The sequence below is a fragment of the Carcharhinus amblyrhynchos genome, chromosome 1 (genome assembly GCF_965287045.1).
Source record: "Carcharhinus amblyrhynchos chromosome 1, sCarAmb.v2.hapA, whole genome shotgun sequence".
NCBI classification, from domain to species: domain Eukaryota; kingdom Metazoa; phylum Chordata; class Chondrichthyes; order Carcharhiniformes; family Carcharhinidae; genus Carcharhinus; species Carcharhinus amblyrhynchos.
The window spans coordinates 30055193-30070073 of NC_137324.1; positions in this window are offsets into that span (position 1 = coordinate 30055193).

Genomic DNA, 14881 nt, shown 5'->3' on the forward strand with positions numbered 1-14881 from the left:
GGAAGATGACAAGCAATGCATCCACTATTTCAATACCTTTAGTATCGCGGGATACTAGTATCATGGGCATGGGCGGGTTGATGGGTTTTTGATAAGAGAGGGGATTAAGGGTTATGGGGAGAAAGCGGGAAAGTGGAACTGAGCAGCGACAGATCAGCCATGATCTTATTGAATGGCGGGGCAGGCTCGAAGGGCTAGATGGCCTACTCCTGCTCCTATTTCTTATGGGCATGGTGGCACAGTGGTTAGCACTGCTACCTCGCAACGTCAGGGGCCTGGGTTCAATTCCAGCCTCAGGTCACTGACTGTGTGGAGTTTGAACATTCTCCCCCTGTCTGCGTGGGTTTCCTCCGGGTGCTCCAGTTTTCCTCCCACAGTCCAAAGATGTGCGGGTTAGGTTGGTTGACTATGCTACATTAATCCTAGTGTCAGGGGGATTAACAGGGTAAATATGATGGGTTACAGGAATAGGGCCTGGGTGGGATTGTGGTTGGTGCAGACCTGATGGATTGAATGGCCTCCTTCTGCACAGTGGGGATTCAATGTAAAGCATTGGAGGGTTGGTGCAGACTCAATGGGCCGAACGACCTGATCTCCTTCTGCACTGTAGGGATCCTATGTGTGTTTAATTTGATACCTTTATCACAGGCATGATGCTCTGAATAGGTTCCTTCTGTGCTGATTCATTCTGTGATACCATTCTCCAATAATTACGGCCAGCAATGCTAAATATCTCCATGACTGACCAGAAAATTGAAAGTAATTAATTAATTAAGATAACTAAATGTAATTACTTCATCAATTGCTTTGCCTCACAAGCAAGGTAGTTATAATTATCTACCACTGGCACATTATTATTTAGCCCCCAACTGTAAGAAAAAGAATTTCAATGCAAGCTAAGAAAATTGAAGTTGCTTTGTATTATAACATGATCAGCAATAGGATTTTTATTCCCACTGCTAATTTTCCACACAAGAGTGTGATATACGAATACTCAATTATTTCAGAAGTTAGGCAGATGGATAGTTCTTAGAAAGATGGTACATCACACAGCTAATAGGTATCATTAAATAAATAGGCAATTTATGATTATTGTTCTGCTTGGTGTACATGCTGATACCACAAGGCAGTGGATCATAAAAACCTATGGCACAGCAGGAGGGCATTCAGCCCATCATGACTGTGCTGGGAGCAATTTGGATATCACTACGAGGGGTCAGATACTGGTTTTAAGGGATAAGTACAAGTCCTGATGTGGAATTTGAACCCAGAACTTCTGGTCCTGGGACACTGCCATTGGATCACAAAACCTCCGGAATCACATGTAACATTAGAAGTTTTGTTCCGAGTTTTGCAAGCATGGGTTCGTTGATACATCAGTACTCTGCCTATTATAAAGCAGTAAAACAGCTAGCTTCATCTGTTGCTCACATTTCTCTACAGGTAAAAGAAACATACTAGGCACTGCATTTCTTCTGAACTAAACAAAAGCAGAGGGTTTAATAGTTTCCTGGTGCAATCTCCATGGCAGTGCTTCAACCAATCACAGTTGATTTGCCAACCAATCAGTACCCTTTTTTCATGCAGTTTAAATTGTTGCTCCTTTTGAAATTTACCATTCTTGTACCTGTCCTGATGAGTGCAAAATGAAAAATTTTGACAGCATGTCTCTTTTTCAGCAATGCTCAAGGTTGGTACTATCAAACAATAATTTATCATAATAACCCCCATTTGTATTATCAGTATTGTAAGATCATTCAACTGCTGTATTGTCATTATCTGTCAGTAAAGGCAACATGGAGAACATTGTGAGGATGGACTTCTCCCACTTTAGGTAAGGCTCCCAGCTTTTAGTTTGTGATTCATTTTAACCAATAAATTCCAACATTTTAAAATTATTTATGATTGTGACTTTTTAACCTAAGAATTTGACATACTTTGTAATTTGCAGAAATTATTTAATTTTGTATTTTGTTTCTGTGGTGACTTTAATCAGGTAATTGAGTTGGCCTGTTAGAATATGAACTACCTGATAAAGGGCCACATTTTTGAGCCAATCAGGGAGTGTCTTGCTTTATATTTAACCAGGAGTGTCAGTTTCTAAATGCCATCTTAAATATGTGTAAACTTCACTATGGAGTTTGCTTTGACTGCATTGCAACCGTAAAATACTTGTTGAAAGTCAATACAATAAAATTTTAAAAGTATGAAAATAGTTCAATTCAAAACATTTATAAACTGTTTGTAACTTTTTTTACATCTGGGAAATGCAATCCATTTTCCTTGACTTTTGTTTTGATGGATTATTTATCTTTATTCACTCTCAGTATCCTACATGTAACCTATTTGTAATTTATTCTTTGATGGGACATGAGCATCGCCAGCTGGGCCAGCCAGCATTTATTGCCCATCTCTTGAGGGACAGTTAAGAGTCAACCACATCGCTATGGATCTGGAGTCACATGTAGGCCAGACCAAGTAAGCACAGCAGATTTCCTTCCCTAAAGGACATCAGTGAACCAGTTGGATTTTTATGACAATTGACACCGGTCATCATTAGACTTTTAATTTTTATTGAATTCAAATTTCATCATCTGCCCTGTTGGGTTTTCAAAACCAGCTCTGTAGAGCATTACCATGGGTCTTTGGATTACTAGTCCAGTGACTGTACTATTAGGCCACTGTCTCCCCTGTGTCAGTGTGACATAGTTTCTGCTAGGTATGAATCAGTATATGAAACCAATCCTAAATTTGCATTCAATAAATAAGTTAGAAATTTTACACCACTTTTCACAACCAGAGGATGTCCCAACATGTTTTACAACCAACGACATACTTTTGAAGTAAATTATGTATTTCTCTGAAGAAGGCTGAAGTAAGAAATACAGGTGTCACCCTGCCGTCATTCTGATTCAGAGATTAATTCATTTCGCTTTGCTGGAGAAAAGGGAGCTTTACTCTACTGCTCACTGTCTGATACCTGACCTGAAGGATCTCATCTTCCCCCATTCCCAGTCAGCGAAAAACAAACTATTCACAAAGGCCCTGGAACAACTGATAATTTTTTGGGGGCCAATCTTACTATTTCGTCCCATCAGCCAATGGGGAGGGTGAACTGGTAAGATCACAAGAGAGCCAAGAAGATAGGTTTGTGCCTGATTTCTTGTCTCTCGTGATCTTACCGGCATTGGATATCCAGCAAGATCAGACTCACCCGTAAAGGCACAAAGCTCCTTGTAATATTTCAATGCTATTTAAAATAGTATTTAAATTTTACAAGTGAGCCCAGGATAGAATTGTCTGTGCTGACTTGCTTCTGTGGCCTCGCCAGTGGAAGTTCTCTCCAGCGACGATCATGTATGGTCCCCATCAACAGAGGGCCAGATGGGATGGCCTTACTGGTAGAACTGGAGGCTATTGAGAGCCTCCCCAGGAGGCTGGGGGCACAAGGGGTGGTGCCCCTTAGGCAGTATCAGTCTGGCACTGCCACCCTGGTACCCTGACAGTGCCCACCATGCACTAGGCAGTGCCAAGGGGGCAGGGCCTGGTGGGGTGATGGTTGTGGAGACCCTTGGCAGTAAAGGGAGGGTGATGATCGGCCATGGAGGCTGGCTGTTGCTGGGGAGGCAGTGACAGATTTGTGGGCTCACAAAACACAGAAATCTGCACAGGAGCAATTGCGCCCTCTGCTGCTATCAGCTGGCTTTTGAGTAATTTAGCACCCAACTGCTCTCCCTACTGGCAGATTTTAAGTTTGCCAGGATTTTCAATCATAGAAGATCATAGAATCCCTACACTGCAGAAAGAGGCCATTTGGCCCATCGAGCCTGCACTGACAACGATCCTACCAGGTCTGTAACCCCACATATTTATCCTGCTAATTGCCTAACACTAGGGTCAATTAGGAAGGCCAATCCACCTATCCCTGTAACCCCATATATTCACCCTGCTAATTCCCCTGACACTAATGGACAAGTTATCATGGCCAATCCACTTAGCGTGCACATCTTTGGACTGTGGGAGGAAACTGGAGCACCTGGAGGAAACTCATGCAGACATGGAGAGAATGTGTAAACTCCACACAGACAGTGACCCAAGCCAGGAATTGAACCCGGGTTTCTGGCCCTATGAGGCAGCAGTGCTAACGACTGTGCTGCCATGTAAAATCCTTGTAGAACTCTGAAAAGTGTGCGGAGAGGTCCGGCCCAACTGAAGGGGATAGAATTTTGGGAATGCCGGATTATGTGGCCCCTGAGTTACTCCTGAGAATGCCATATGGTCCTGCTATGGATCGGTGGGCACTTGGCATGTGCCTATTTGAGTTTCTGACTGGCATTCCCCCTTTCAATGATGAAACACCACGACAGGTCTTTCAGAATATGGTGGACAGAGATGCACTTTGGCCAAAGGGTGAAGAAGAATTATCTAAAAATGCCATAATGCAATTAGTATTTTTTTTGATTGAGTCAGGTAAACCGACACAAATTTCTCCCGTTTTCGCCCTCGTTTGGGACTTAGAATTTTTTTGGCAAGATCGCCCCTTTTATCTTTATCAACACACCTTGATGAATTTGGATTTCTGCTTATCCTGTTCCAGCTTCAACTGTGTACTGCAACATCTGCAATATTTTAACAGTGATGCCAAGAGTAACCATGGTTATACTGGTTCCCAACAGAGCTGTGGAGAGGGAAAAGGGAAAGTTCCATCTCACCCACTTTATTGCATGAGCAAGAACTCAGCAGCAACATTCAATAACAAGTTCCCTCGTTGTTGGACAATACTTCACTCAGTAACAGATATACATTTTGAGAACTGTTTTGCATTTGAGGCTACAAAATCTAAGTGGACAGTGCAAGTACATATATTTTTAAATCTAACTAAATGTATCTGTGCTGTTTGCATTGATGAGAATGGGCTTTGAGTTTTCAATAACACTTGTAACTAAACAAGCATAAAATTAAATAGAAACAGAAAATGCTGGATGAACTCAGCTGAGCGATGGCCTGAACTTGGCACAAAACTCCAGTGGATGAAGTTTATTTATTAGTAAGCTTACGTTAACACTGCAATGAAGTTATTATGAAATTCTCCTGTCACCACACTCCGGCGCCTGTTCGGGTCAATGCATTTAACCAGCGTGTTTTTCAGACTGTGGGAGGTAACAGGAGCACTCGGAGAAAATCCACACAGACATGGGGAGAATGCGCAAACTCTGCACAGACAGTGACCCAAGCCAGGAATCGAACTCAGGTCCCTGACTCTGCGAGACAGCAGTTATAACCACTTTGCCACTGTACCACCCCTGAAGTTGTGATTTATGAAGGCTTATCATAACTTCTTTGCTTTGATAGTCTATACCTCTATTTATAAGGCCTAGAATCCCAAATCCTCTTGAATTACTTTCTCAAACTGCCCCACTACTTTTGATGATTCGTGCATACATTCAAATCTTTCTGTGCCGGTGCACACTTTAGAATTGTACCATTTAATTTACATTGTCCCCTCCTCATTCTTGCGACCAGAAGGTATCACATCACAGTTTTTTCTACATTATATTTTAGCTGTTACATGTCTGCCCAGTCAACCTCCCCTTCTGTGTCCACTTGACATCTATCACTGTCCTCCTCACATTTTCCAATTCTCCCAAGGGTCCTGAACATCGAAGTCTGAACCATTAATATGACTGGGATTGTATGGTGTCACAATGATTAACACTACTGTCTCACAGCGCCAGGGATCTGGGTTTGGTTCCCAGCTTGGGTCACTGTGCTGAGTTTGCACATTCTCCCTGTGTCTGTGTGGATTTCTTCCAGGTGCTCCGGTTTCCTCCCACTGTCCAATCATGTGTGGGTTAGGTGGATTGGCCGTGCTAAATTTCCCCCTGGTGTCAGGGGGGACTAGCCAGCATAAATGCATGGTATTGTGGGGATAAGGTCTGGGTGGGATTGCAGTCACTGCACATTTGATGGGCCGAATGGCCTCCATCTGCACTGTTGGATTCTATGATCTATCTTTAGAAGAAAAGCAGTGGTCATAGTACTTGAACCATGGGGCATTCCACTCTATACCTTCCTCCAATCCAGAAAACAACCACACGCCACTACTCTCTGTTTCCTGTCACTCAACCAACTTCATATCCATGCTGCCACTGATTTCATGGGCCTCAACTTTGTCGACAAGTCTATTATGTGACACCTTATCAACCACCTTTTGGAAGTCCATACGCAGTACATCAATCACAGTTGTCCTATGAAGCTTCTCTGTTACCAGAATCTCCATCAAGTTAGTCCTTGAATAAATCTTCCATAACTTGATTTAACATCATCCCCACCTCATCTTATTTGCTGCTGAAACCCTCATCTACACCGTTACCATTTTTAGGCTTGACAGATTCCAATAAGGTCCTGGCTGGTCTCCCAAATGCTACCCTTCCTAAACTGGAGGTTATCCAAAGTTCTGTTGCCCAAGTCTTTATTGTACCAAAGTTATTCAACCCCCATCCCTGTGCTAGATTACTTCCACTGGTGATCAATTAAGCATTGTCTCAATTTTAAAATTCGCATCCTTGTTTTCAAATCTCTCTATCTTTGTAATCTCCTCCAGTTCCCATCTGTGTTCCTCTAAGTTTGGCCCCGTGAACGAGCATCTCTGTTTTTTATTATTATGGTAAGAACTCTCAGAACACCAGGTTAAAGTTCAACAGGTTTATTTGGTAGCGCAAGTCACAAGCTTTCGGAGCGCTGCTACTTCATCAGGTGATTGGGAGTCGTGTTCACAAACAGGGTGTATAAAGATACAAACTCAAACACTGAGTGTGTGTCTTTATATGCCCTGTTTGTGAACATGACTCCCACTCACTTGATGAAGGAGCAGCGCTCTGAAAGTTTGTGGTTTGTGCTACCAAATAAACCTGTTGAACTTTAACTTGGTGTTGTGAGACTTCTTACTGTGCTTACCCCAGTCCAACGCCACCATCTCCATATCATGGCTTTTAATTACTGTATCAATGGTGGCTGTGTGTCTCATTGTCAATGTCCTAAATTCTGGAACTTCCCCTCCAAATCTCTCTGCCTTGCTAATCTCCTATAAGATATTCCTTAAAACTTAAGTAAGTTTATTTATCAGGAACAAGAAGGCTTACATTAACACTTCAGTGAGGTTACTGTGAAAATCCCCTAGTCATCACACTCCAGGTACACTTTATTCAGCATGGTCAATGCACCTAACCAATACGTCTTTTGGACTGTGGGAGGAAACTGGAGCACCTGGAGGAAACCCACGCAGGCATGGGGAGAACATGCAGACTCTGCAAGGACAGTGACCCAAGCCGGGAATCTAACTTGGTTTCTTGTAATTGTAAGACAGCTAATCACTGTGCTGCCTGCTTTCTTTGAGCAAGATTTTGTTCAACCACCCTACTATTTCCTTAGCGGCTTTGTGTCAAAATTAGCTTTCTAAAACTCCTGTGACATTTTGTTACATTGAAGATGCTATCTAAATATAAGCAGCTGTTGAGTATTGCAAATGCCTAAGAATGCAGAGTACATTCTGCAGTAGTTTGATGTAACTGAATGTGCTGGGCCATTTCAGAATCGACCACATTGCTATAGGACTGAATCAGGACAGCAGACTTCTTTCCCTGTAGGACATTGGATGGATTTTTATGACAATCAACTTGTTCCATGATTCTCATTACAGAAACAAGCTTTTATTCCATATTTATTCATAATTTTTTTTTATTAATTCATGGGACAGGGGTATTGCTGACTGGCCAGCATTTATTGCTCAATCCTAGTTGCCCTTGGAAGGCAGTTGAGAGTCAACCACATTGCTGTGGCTTTGGAGTCGCATGTAGGCCAGACCAGGTATGGACAGCAGATTTCCTTCCCTAAAAGAACATTAGTGAACCAGATGAGTTTTCACAACAATCGACAATGGTTTCATGGTCATTCAGTAGATTCTTAATTCCAGATATTTTAAACTGAACTCAAATGACACTGTCTGCCATGGCAGGATTCAAATCCGGGTCCCTGGAACATTAGCTGAGTTTCTGGATTAATACTCTAGTGATAATACCACTAGGTCATTGCCTCCCTCGAAGAGAATCCCCCCAGACACTATGCTGGGATTCAAACTCATAGCTCCTTAACACTTGCCCAAGTCTCTAGATTACTAGTCCTAATTTTACCACTGCTACAGAGGAGGTCTTTGTGCAAGAATGTCAACAAGACAAAGGAGCCCGCTTGATCGGTATCCAATTCGCCACCTTAAAAACACATTTCCTCCACCACCAGCAGTCTGTTCTAACTGTAAGTTGCACTGCAGCAACTCAGCAGGGTTGCTTTGCCAACATACTCCAATCCCTCTACCTCTAACACCTAGAAAGTCAAGGACTGTAGACACATGGGATCAGCACCACCTGCAAGTTTCCTCCAAGCCACACACCATCCTCACTTGGAAATATATCACTCTTCCTTCACTATCATTGGATCAAAATCCTGAATCTAACAGCACTGTGGATGCAACTACACTTCAGAGACTGCAGCGATTGAAAAATACGACTCCCCACCACCTTCTCAAGTGCAATTAGGGATATGCAATAAATGCTGACCTTGCCAGTGACATCCACATTCCATGAAAATAATTGAAACAAGTCAACAGTGATTGGTTGAAGCACTACCATGCAAATTGCACCAGGAAGTTATTAATCCCTCTGCTTTTCTTTAATTTAGAAGGTATGCAGCGTCTAGATATGTTCCTTTTGCCTGCAGGGGAATTTGAGCATCAGATGAAGCTAGCTGTTTTACTACTTCACAATAGGCAGAGTTAATTTTGTTCCACTGCTAATAATCCATGGAATGGTTTTGATCTTGCACAAGCTTTAGGTCAGCTATTTGAGAGTCCCAAGCACAAGAAGCCCAGATAATTTGCACATGGTTATCACACACACCTTCATTAGTTATCATTAGGTATCACACATACCTTCATTAGTTATTACACCTTTATTGGTTATCATTAGTTATCACTCACATTCATTAGTTATCATACACACCTTCATTAGTTATCACTCACACTTTTGTTATCATTTGTTATCACTCGCCATCATTAGTTATCATTAATTATCACTCACACCCTCATCATTTATTATTAATTACCACTCACACCTTCAGTAGGTATCACTCCTTATCACACACCTTTATTAGTTATCACTCACACCTTCATAAGACAATTTCACTTTCTGAGCATAAATAACATGATGTGGTATGTGGTTAAGTGCAAAAGCTTCCGAGGAACTTCCAGGGACTGTATTAGACCTTTTGGGATTTCGAGGCTGCTCTGCCTTCTGAATTATAAAGAGGGTTTCCATGCATGAATCAGAGTTTGTAACACACACAAACAGAAAAATCCCATCTCCTCTCGATAATGGAGAACTCACTCGAGCACAGCAACTGCACTCACTAATGTTTCACTGCGGTTTACTTAACCGAAATAACCGTGAGCTACAGATAAATCACAGCAAGACAAGCAGCGCCAACACACGCCGGAATTGATTTAAATAAAAGCACGGAGAGTGAAGACATTCTAAAAAAAGAAGCAAGACTTTGGGATAGGAAACAGTGCGCAGAGTGACTGAGGCTTTAACTGCTCCAGTGGGCAGGCTGAGGGGTGACAATGAATCTGTTTGTTTGGGTGAGAGGTGGTGGGATATTGGAGACGATTAGGGTCTGCTGGGTCAGTTAGGGGCACAGCAACCCTTCAATCAGTGCATGTGAACCAGTGAGAGACAGAGAGGGGGCACATGGAGTGTACCTGCTTAACAAATACATGGCTCAAAACTATAGAACTGACAACAGAAGGACGGGTTGCCAGGATGCTTACCTGTCAGAGTAGGGATTGGTGCGGCTGTCATGTTTGGGCTGGAGTGGGTGGGGCGAAGGGACACTCAGCAATTCAGTAACCACTCCTGTTCCTCCCAGTGTAAACCATCAGGCCGGCCCGATTCCTGCTTGCAATCTCTTTCATGTTATTTTATCCCCGTCTCCAAAGTGGGCGCTCAACGTCTTACTCAGAAGTTGTTCTTTTTTTTGAAAAAAAAATACACATATATTAATGTTGCTTTTAACCCTCCGGTCTGCACGTCAACTCTCACAGATCTTATACAATGCAATCCATCCTCTCCTTCTGAGATAAGGACGCCGACCGACCGCCTCGCCAAACATTACACACACACAGAGCGAGGGGAGGAGGAAATGCAGAATATTCATTACATTTTGCCAGTGCACTGGAGAAGCCACAATTCTGCCGGCACCATTCCTCCAAACCTTAGAGGCAGCGACCCAAGCTGGCTTCCCAGTGCCTATCTGGAGCTTTCCCTATCCATCCGGAGTCCCACATCCCAGACCCGGGTCACTCGGGGTGCAACATGATTGAAATACATCAAAGGGAATGGGATTTCTCGGGGGCTGGAAGGAAGAGCGAGTGTGTATCGGACCCGGAAAAGGACAGGACCAACGCGCAAAAACAAACAAGGATTGCCGCCAACTGACTGTAGCGATAAATATCCAAGATGTGAGTGAGAATAAATTGTGCTCATTTCAGAGAGTTATTTGTGTTGGCACAGATTACATCCTCAGCATTAGTGATATTTAAATATATATACAACTTGTATGGGTTGACCTTATGCTTCCAACTAGAAGGGGACACAAGGTGAGACAGGGAGAGCTTGTTTTTAATTTGTCCCCATTTGCAATGATGGCTCCCAGAGACATGAGAGAACTGGAGTGGGGGGCGGGGGGTAGTGTGTTTGGGGGGTAATGTGCGTTTGGGGGTTAGTGTGTCTTTGGGGGGGTTAGTATGTCTTTGGAAGGTTAGTGTGTGTTTTGGGGGGTTAGTGTGTGTTTGTGAGGGTTAGTGTGCATTTTGGTGGGTTAGTGTGCATGTTTGAGGGGTTAGTGTGTGTTTTGGGGGGTTAGTGTGTGTTTGGAGGGGTTAGTGTGTGTTTGGAGGGGTTAATGTACAGTTTGGGGGGGTTAGTGTGCATTTTGGGGGTGTTAGTGTGCGTTTGGGGGGTAAGTATGTGTTTGGGGCATTAGTTTGTGTTTGGGGGCTTAGTATGCATTTGGGGGGGTAGTGTGCGTTTGGGGGGTTAGTGTGTGTTTGGGGGGGTTAATGTGCATTGGGGTAGTGTGCGTTTGGGGGGTTAGTGTGTGTTTGGGGGGGTTAATGTGCATTGGGGGGGTTAGTGTGTGTTTGGGGAGGGGGCTGGTGTGCGTTTGGGGGGGGTTAGTGTGCATTTGGGGGGTTAGTGTGCCTTTGTGAAGTTCGTGTGTGTGTTGGGAGGGGAGTTTGTGTGTGTTTGATGTCGCTCCTATTATGAAGCTTTCTGATCGATCTCATTATGTTTTCCTGAATTCCAGGTGCGTCAACCTTCTCGATGAGTCTCCCATGTGGGACCTTGTGAAAGGTTTTTCGAAAACTACATTCAGTGCACTTTCTTCGTCCATATACTCAATCACTTTTTTGATAAATTCTATCAGATTTGTTAGGCACGACTTCCCTCTGACAAAGTCCTGCTGACTATTCTTCATCAGCCCATGCCCTTCCAATGGAGGTTAATCCTCTCCTTCACAAGTTTCTGCAGTAGTTTCCTCATCACTGACATGAAACTCACTGGCCTGTAATTCCTGGTTCATCATCATTACCATCCTTGTTGAAAAGTGGAACCACATTAGCCATCCTCCAAACTCTGGCACTTCCCCCTGTGACCAGAGAGGACATAAAAATTTGTGTCAGAGCTCCTGCAATTTCCTACCTCACTTCCTATGGCAGCCTGGATGTAATTCATCTGGGCTGGGGATTTATCCATTTTAAGCCTGTCAAAGTCTCCAATACCTCCTCACTTTCTACATCTGCAAGGCCTTCATAGTCCCCTTTTTGAATTCTGTACTTATGTCATCCTCCTGAGTGAAGACCAATGAAAAGTATTAATTTAACACCCAATGTCTTGTGGCTTCACACAAATTGCCCCTTTGGTCTATAATGCACCCTACTCTTTCCCTGGTTAACCTATTCCCCACAATGTATTTATAGAATATCTTAGCATTCTCCCTAATCTTGCTCACAAGTCTTTTTTTCCATGCCCATTTTTTTACTCTTCTAATTGTTTTCTTAAGTTCCCTCTTGCACTTCCTATATTTCTCCAGGGTTGCAGCTGAATTGCCTTCTTTGGACTTGCTTTGGCCTTTTTCTTCTTCCTTATCCACTCCTAAATTGCCCCAGATATCAGGGTGTCCTGAATCTATTGCTCCTACATTTCCCCTGATGGGGAACATGCTAGACCTGTACTCTCCCTTTCCTTTTTGAATATCCCAGACTGTTCTGCTGTATATTTTCCTACAAAGAGTTGTTCCCAGTCAACTTTGCCAGATCCTGCCATATTTTAATAAAAATCTGCCTTTCCCCAATCCAAAACCATCTTTTGCAGGCCAGCTTTCTCCTTGTCCATAACAAACTTGAACTGTACCGTGTTGTGGTCACTAGCACTAAAATGTTCCCCCACTGCCACATTGAACACTTGTCCAGCTTTGTTCCTCAGAATCAAATCCAAATGTCATCGATGAAGGTGAATATCTTGCCAAGGCCATCCCCACACCCCTACTGCTTGCCTTCAAACCATGCAACCTTAAACAGACCATTGTATGCAGCAAACTATCTAGGAGAACAGTGACCACGACAGCCCACACCCTGCCACGGCAACCTCTGCAAGACGTACCGGATCATCAACACAGACGCCATCATCTCACGTGAGAACACCATCCACCAGGTACACGGTACATATGTTTGTGACTCGGCCAACATTGTCTATCTGATATGCTGCAGGAAAGGTTGTCCTGAGGCATGGTACATTGGCAAGACCATGCAGACGCTATGACAATGGATGAATGGACACTGCTCAATAATCACCAGGCAGGAGTGTTCCCCTTCCTTTTGGTGAACACTTCAGCAGTCAAGGGCATTCAGCCTCTGATCTTCGGGTAAGCGTTCGCCAAGGCGGTTCACGACACATGACAATGCAGAATCGCTGAGAAGAGACTGATAGCCAAGTCCCACACTCGTGAGGACGGCCTCAACCGGGATCTTGTATTCATGTTACACTATCTGTAACCCCCATGACTTGCCTGGGCTTACAAAATCTCACTAACTGTCCTGGCTGGAGACAATTCACATCTCTTTAACCTGTACTTAACCCTCTTTCTACTCACATTGTCTGCACCTGTAAAGACTTGATTACCTGTAAAGACTCGCATTCTAACCATTATTTTGTAATTGAGTTTGTGTCTGTATATGCCCTGTTTGTAAAACAAATCCTGCACTCACCTGATGAAGGGGCAGTGCTCCAAAAGCTTGTGAAACTAAATAAACCTGTTGGACTTTAACCTGATGTTGTGAGGATACTTACTGTAAATAAACATGCTTCTTAGTTTACAATGAAAGGAAAGGCAGATAATGTAGTTAGTCAGACGCAGGATAAATGAGGAAGTCCTGCAGCAATGTCTTGGATCTCCAATAGTTGACCTCCAGAAGCCACAGCTCTTTGTGTTAAATGTGACTCCAGTCAGTGCTGCTTTATTTCTCTTGGCTCCCATTCAGATCAGTCTTCTTAGGTTTCATGTTGCCACACTCAATCGATTGCTGCTTTTGGCAGATACTCTCACCTCTTCTTTGATTCTTGGCTTTTCTGACTGTGTCTAGATCAAAGTTGTGACAATGTATATAAATCAACTCGGAGATTCGCCTTACTGCTGTGTGTGAAGTGATCGTAGAATTCTATCATAGAAGTGCAGAAGGAGGCCATTCAGCCCATCGAGTCTGCACCAATCACAATCCCACCCAGGCCCTATCTCCATAACCCCATGCATTTACTCTACACCAGCATTCCCCTACAACAATGGCATTGCTGCAACTGCCTCAGTACTCAACGCCAACAACTGCCAATCTCCAGATGCAATTCTACAACCCATTCTCTTCATTCTGTCCCCCTGACACAAAGGGGCAATTTAACATGGCCAATCAACCTAACATGCACATCTTTGGACTGTGGGAGGAAACCAGAGCACCCAGAAGAAATCTGTGAGACATGGTGAGAGCATACAAACTCCACACAGACAGTGACCCAAGCCGGAACGTGCGGAGTCTGCACGTTCTCCCCATGTCTGCTTGGGTTTCCTTTGTGTGCTCCGGTTTCCTCCACATTCTGAAGGATGTGCTGGTTAGGTGCAGTGGCCATGCTAAATTCTCCCTCAGTGTCCCCGAACAGGTACCAGAGTGTGACAGTTAGGGGATTTTCATAATAACTTTATTGCAGTGTTAATGCAAGCATACTTGTGACATTAGTAAATAAACTTTAAAACAGGAAATGCCTTTACTAAAGATGGCATTATAATTCATGTAATTTTACTGGCAGTGAAGGTCATGACCACATTACTATCATCGGGACTTTCCAAGTACAAACATGGTAAGTCACAGGAGATATCTGACGCATGTACTTCTTTTACGCTGAACTCGAGTGCACGATGCATTAAGGTAATCAATATTATTCAATTGTGCTATGATAGTGATGTGATTTTGCCTTTATAACACAATGATGTAGCCCAGTAGGAGGCTATTCAGCTGGATAGGATGTAGGAGGCTGCTACCTTAATCTGCAACTTACCTGTATGAGTGCCAGGAATTCATGCAGTGTGGGCATTGCGAGCAAGGCCAGCATTTATTGTCCAAATCTGATCACCCTCACCAATTCAGAGGGCTGTTTAGTGTCAATCACATTGCTGGAAGTCTGGAGTCATGTGTAGACCAGACCAGTTAAGGATGGCAGATTTC